The sequence below is a fragment of the Diabrotica virgifera genome, chromosome 1 (genome assembly GCF_917563875.1).
Source record: "Diabrotica virgifera virgifera chromosome 1, PGI_DIABVI_V3a".
NCBI lineage: Eukaryota > Metazoa > Arthropoda > Insecta > Coleoptera > Chrysomelidae > Diabrotica > Diabrotica virgifera.
This window is the reverse complement of record NC_065443.1, coordinates 102,828,067-102,834,773: the sequence shown is the minus strand read 5'-3', so window position 1 is coordinate 102,834,773 and position 6,707 is coordinate 102,828,067.

The following is a 6,707-nucleotide window of genomic DNA, read 5'->3' as shown; positions in this document are numbered from 1 at the left end:
TTTTCTATCCCGATTAGGAACCATTAAGAAATATTTAGAAGCCACGTATGTAAGTAATTAATTTTATAAAAAGCCCTGAGATTGAAAACATATTGATATGTGATCTGGTAAATTAATTAGATTATTATTAATGCATTGATTAAATTAAATGACATATAAAAATATTATCTCATATCAATAATCAAGATCACAACAACTGTCGTCCAACGTGGAGGGCATTGATAAGTATTTCTAGTGGCAAATTTGAAGGATAGAAAGAGTAAAGCTGGTATTTGAAAATTTATATGCCTGTGGTAAAAAGTGAGATACTTACATTTGATAACATAAAATTTTAGATCTCTTTAGGTACAAATTTTACATAACTGATTTAATATTTTATTTTTACGATATTTACATTTGATATATTTATTGACAATTTATAATATTTGGGTGAGAAAAAGTCGTCTTGGTAACATACTAGTAAAATTTCATATTTGGCGGGGACAGTACTTCTTGAAAACAAATGTCTGTGACAAGAAGCCAAAGCAAAGACAACAAAAAACAAAAAGAACATTCAGACCAAGAAGATATTTTAAACACGACAATCATGGCATCAGAACAGCAAGAATTATCAGGAATAGATAAACTATTACAACTGATGCAACTCCAGTCACAAAAACTGGATGACAATCAAAGAGAAACAAAACAAGCAATGGATGAAGCAAAAAGGACGATGGATAAAAATCAACGTGAAACGAAACAAGCCATGGAAGAAACATCAAAGCAAATGGACAAAGTGGAACAAAAAATGGATGAAACACAACAAAAATTGGATCAAAAAATGGATGAAACACAACAAAAAATGAAACAAGCAATAGAAGAGAACAACAAGAAAATGGAGGAACGCATAGAAAAGTATGAAATGAAAATTAAAGATCACATGCAAGAACAAGAAATAAAAATGAAGGAGTTAACGAATTGCCAGAAAAAAGAAATGGAAAGTTTGGAAAACAAGTTGGAAAATGCTATTCAAGTAGACAGAGAAGAAGTGGAAAAAAGAATCACAGAAATAGAAAAACACGTCACCGAAAACAGGACGCAACAGAATGTCGGAGAAAGAAGAGAAATGGTTATACATAGCACAGATGACGTGAAGATAAGGTTTGGCGGGGATGTAAGAAGATTACACCCAGTGCCGTTCATAAATAGCCTGAAAAATAAAATACAGCACATCGGAAATTTCGAAACAGCAAAAGAAACTATCAGAAACCATCTAAAATATGAAGCAAGCCTATGGTTCGATTGCAAAGAAGAAGAATTTGACAGTTGGCAACAATTTGAACAAAAATTTTTGAATTATTTCTGGGGAAAAGTCCAACAATTGGAAATTAACAAGGAATTGCAAAATGGGAAATACAATGATAGGATGGGTATATCAGAAAGGACATATGCATTACAAATTTACTATAACGCAAAACATCTACAATATAATTACTCATCGGAACAATTAGTCGAACTGATTGCAAGACATTTCGAAGAAACGCTGGAAGACCATATCACATTGCAAAACTACAAAGACATAGATAGTTTATGCCAATTCCTACAAATAAGAGAATCACGTTTAAGAGAAAGAAAATCAAGAAGGTCGCGAGAAGATTACAGGCTCCGAGAAACACAGGATTACAGAGATAGAAATCAAAATAGGAGGGACTATACAAGACGAGAATTTAATCCCAGAAGGGAAAACGAAAATAGAGACAACGGAAGAGGAAATTATGAACAAAGAAATAGGCAATGGAATGGGGACAGAAATCGAGAATACCAGAATAGAAACACCACACTCGCAAATCAAGAAAACAGAAATAATGGTAGACAAAATGAACAGGGATATCGAGAAAACCGAAACAGATCCGACAGACCAAGAGAAAATAGAAGAGAAGTAAATAATACCCAGACAGATGAATATGACGGAGAGAGACATTATGACGAAAATATAAACTACGATGAGCAACCGGCGTTTTTTCACGACAGCGCTCACTAAAAACCAAAAATCAAACAGGAATCTTTTGTAACCCCAAGGAGTTTATTAAATTGGCAGGAAACAACGAAAAGAAAAATGGAATTAATTTAAAATTTGTGGATGGATTTATCAACGAGACACCAATTAAAATTATGATAGATACTGGATCGGAAATAACATTGGTCAACAGAAAACTAATAGAAGAAGTTAACTTAACAAATTTAATTTACAAAATACCTAGGGTAAATTTAGTGGGCGCAAACAAACGGACATTGGCAACTATAAATGAAGGCATACGAGTAATGGTACGACTGGGTAAGAATATGTATGCACTACAATGTGTAATAATGCCAAATATGTCACATGACATGATAGTAGGAGTTGACGAATTGGCAGAAAAACATGTAGTGATAGATTTTAAAAATAATACGATGAATCTAACAGAAGAAAAAGAAGAAGAACAGAACAAGGAACAGGAGAAACAAAATACGGACGAATCAGGTAAAGAACAAACAGTGGAAATGAATTTGGCAACGAAGCAAGGACAAAGAAGAAAAGGGAGAAAAAGTCAGAAAAAGACAAAAGAAAATGAAACCTGTGGCTCCTCAAAAGAAGAGTTGAGCCCAGAAGAAGAAAAATTGAGAGTATCAAAAGCAAAAGAAAACTGGGATTCCTCAAAAGAAGAGATGAGCTCAGGAGAAGAAGAAATAAAGCTAACAAATGAAAGCGAAAAAGATATGATCGAAACAGTGGCATTTGAAGAGGAGGCATATGAAAACGAGGATGCAGAATACACGGTAAAAGTATGTGAAAAATCTGAGGAAAAAGACAGAAGATTGATATGGGAAAAAGGGAAAGACAACATAATAGCCGACACTCTAACACAGGATGAGGACACTGAAAATAAGGAAACAATTACTCTACAGGTGGGACTAATTAGAATAATACAAGAAAAAGGGGTATAAGACGTAGATTAAAGTAAGGAAATATACAGGGAGTTGGTTTTGCCTCGAGAAAATTTATTTAAAAATGCAGATAAATTTTATCGAATACAAGGCGGGGATTTGTTATATTTCTATTTGATATGAAAATTAAAATTTGATAATTATAGACAAAATTCAATTTAATATAAAATATTTTCAATTTTCTCAACCACGGGCATATAAATTTAGAACAACCTGTATACAACAAATTGTTATATTTAATTTTAAGAAGTGATTAAATAAGACTCAAGTGAAATCGTTAATAGGTCATTATCGTTGTTCGCGGAAGGATCGGTCATTAGCCGATGCTAAATAAGACTAAGTGGAAATAGAGAATAGGTCATTAAAATTTGTATATAGTAGAAAGTAATTTTAGAATGGGAATTAACTATTTTCTTTGAAATCCATTAAGCATATTTAGAAAGTTTAAAAATTGGTTTTGAGGAATACTGCGAATGAGAGTTGGTGGTGGAAGTTTGATTTGTGAATCTGGAAGGGATATTTAGAAAGTAGGGGAATGAATGACAAATAGAGATCAGAATGTTTTGAGCTGTCGAGAAGTGAAGTCGAGTAGTAGACGGTAGTGTACGGAGAGTGAGAAAGCCGGTAGTTCCGTGAGGTTGGAGTATCTATCGTGGAACGAGAAGTAGGCCAGGTCGAGAGTAAAAGAACCTCCTTGAGCCAAGAGTGTCCCGGTAGCTGATAGCAGTTTCGAGAAAGGTAAAACACAGCATCACGACAGACGCAGGAACGAGAGCTATTCGAGCTAGTTTTTCAAAGGAGAACATTACTGGAAGCCAGGACGAGGTTTGATCGCAGCCAAGGATAGCAGGAAACGGGTCTTGTGTGAGGACATTTTCAGTTCACCAGGAAAAGGTCAGTCTCATTTGTTTGGACATGAATGTATGGGTTTTTCGTATTAAATTCCACATAAAAAATTGAATAACATAATCAATAATATCAGAAAAGCTTCATCAAACTTAAATAGAGTTGTTCCTAATAACTACTAATAGTTAAATGTTAATAAAAACTTTCAATTGAAAACCAAAAGGAAATAAGATTCCCATTTGTAAATGTTATGTTTAAGAATAATAAGAAATAACAAATATTAAGCATTGATTGCCTTTTAAATAAAATAAAAAATATTTTGATTATAATTGTAACCCATATGTGTATTTTTTTTACTCTTTTCTTTTCTATCCCGATTAGGAACCATTAAGAAATATTTAGAAGCCACGTATGTAAGTAATTAATTTTATAAAAAGCCCTGAGATTGAAAACATATTGATATGTGATCTGGTAAATTAATTAGATTATTATTAATGCATTGATTAAATTAAATGACATATAAAAATATTATCTCATATCAATAATCAAGATCACAACAGTACGTATATGCAACCACATTTCAAAAGCCTCCAAACGATTAATGGTGGATATTTTTAATGTCCATGCTTCGACACCGTACAAGAGAACTGACCAAATGTAACATTTAATCACAAGCTTTCGAAGTTGAAGTTGCAAGTTATCATTACAGAAGAATGACCTCATGTTTAAGAATGTTGTGCGGGCTATCTCGATTCTACATTTTATCTCTTTATCTGGATCTATTTGTTCAGTAATATGGCAACCAAGATATTTAAAACTGGGTACACTTTGAATTATATGACCATCAACATATAACCGTGAACCTTGATGTGCTAACGGCTAAACACCATGTATTTTGTTTTTGAACAGCTTATGTTTAGGCCAAACTCCATTCCCACTGTGTCAATGGCATTCAAAAGACATCGCAATCCATTCATGTCATCACTTAAGATTACTGTATCATCTGCATATCTGATTGTATTTATCAGGATTCCATTAACGTTCACGGCCCATTCCCAATTATGCAGCACCTCTTTAAATATTCTATCTGAATATAAATTGAATAACAGCGGGGACAGTATACAACCCTGTCTGACATCTCTTTGAATTTTACATGGTTCTGTTGATTTTCCATTTATTGTTGTTTCTGTCGCTGTTTGACGCCAGTATAATTTTTCTATGATTCGTACGACTTGATCATCAACTCCTGTATCCTTTAATATTTTAATTAATTTGTGATGCTGTACACGATCAAAGGCCTTTTCATAGTCAATAAATACAGCAAAGACGTCTTTCATTTGATCTCGACATTTCTGCAATAATACATTTAGTGCAAAGAGTGCGTCCCGAGTTCCCAGTCCATTTCTGAAGCCAAATTGTGTTTCATCCTGGTCTTCTTCACATTTATTTCTGATTCTACTATGGATGATACGTAGAAATATTTTCAAAGTGTGGCTCATAAGGCTTATCATTCTATAATCGCTACAGTTTTTCGGAAGTTGTTTTTTTGGTAGGGTTATGAATTCGGACTTTAACCAATCTTCAGGGATATCACCAGTCGAATAAACATCATTGAAAAGTTTGACCAGTATTCCAATGTTTTCCTCATGTTTTTCTCATCCAACTTTGTTATAGTAATCCCGTGTCTATCAAGAATTGCACCACTGAGATTTTGTTTTCTTAGTATCTTAGTCGTGCCATTTCGTTAATTTTCTTGTGTAGATTAAATAATACATATATTTTTTAAGGTCTTCGATCTCCTTACATTTCTTTTTAGTATTTTTCTTTTGCCTGCTTTATCATTTTCGTGACCTTATGGTTAATCTACCTGTATTCATTGATATCTTTGTTCTTACATTGTCTCCATTGTTCCATCATATTGAATATCTCGTCATTCGTCCATTCCTCTTTTCTCCTGGGTATTTTCCCAGAGGACCAAATTATATCATACTTGCTTATTCTGGCATTTTTTAAATAGATTACAGAAATAAATTTAGATAATAAATAAATAAATTTTATTTACGTACAACCCTCGTAATATAATCTTCATAGCAATGCCGGTTCTTGGGAGAAATTCTTCGCATATTAATAATTAAATTATTAAAATGTTTTAATCGTTTGTTCGTGGATCTGAAAGAGATAAGATTGCGCAATGGGAGGGAACTTGTTATACTTGAATGGTTTGTTTAATAGAGGCTATATTATAAAGCTTCTGAAGTTGATACTATTAAATAATTCTTAAAAGTAACTTTAAACAACTGTTTTTAAGTAGTTAAATATAATCATTCTAAAAATACCCAAACAGAAAATCAACGGGATCTAATACTATTCCTCCATTGCTGCCGAACTGCTAAAAACTGATCCACATCTAACTGCTGAACTTTTGCTCCTCATAATCCGGGAGTTGTGGGAAACAAAACGCATTCCAGCGGGCTGGAAAAAAGGTAACTTTATCATGCGTCAACAAAAGAGCAACTTCACAATGTGCAAAGATAGATTATTCCTATATTCCTATATTCTTATATATAACTTAGGTTATAAATAAACTTTTCACGACCATCATACTGAAAAGATTAACAGAGTTGAATTTCAAGCTAATCAAACAAGCTTTAGCCCAGAATCCTCCTGCATAGACCATATTAATACTGTGAGAGTAATAATGAAACAATCTGTTGAATAGAACACACCCTAATGCCCACATAGTTTTTGTTGATTTCCGTGCCTTTGCCAGCTTATCTCATGCTGCTAAAACATCCCGCAAGAAAGAATTCCCCTCATAAAGTCACTGACACTGGCGAAATGCAGCGTGATACACAATAGGATCAACAGTGACGAATTTAACATAGTTACTACACCTA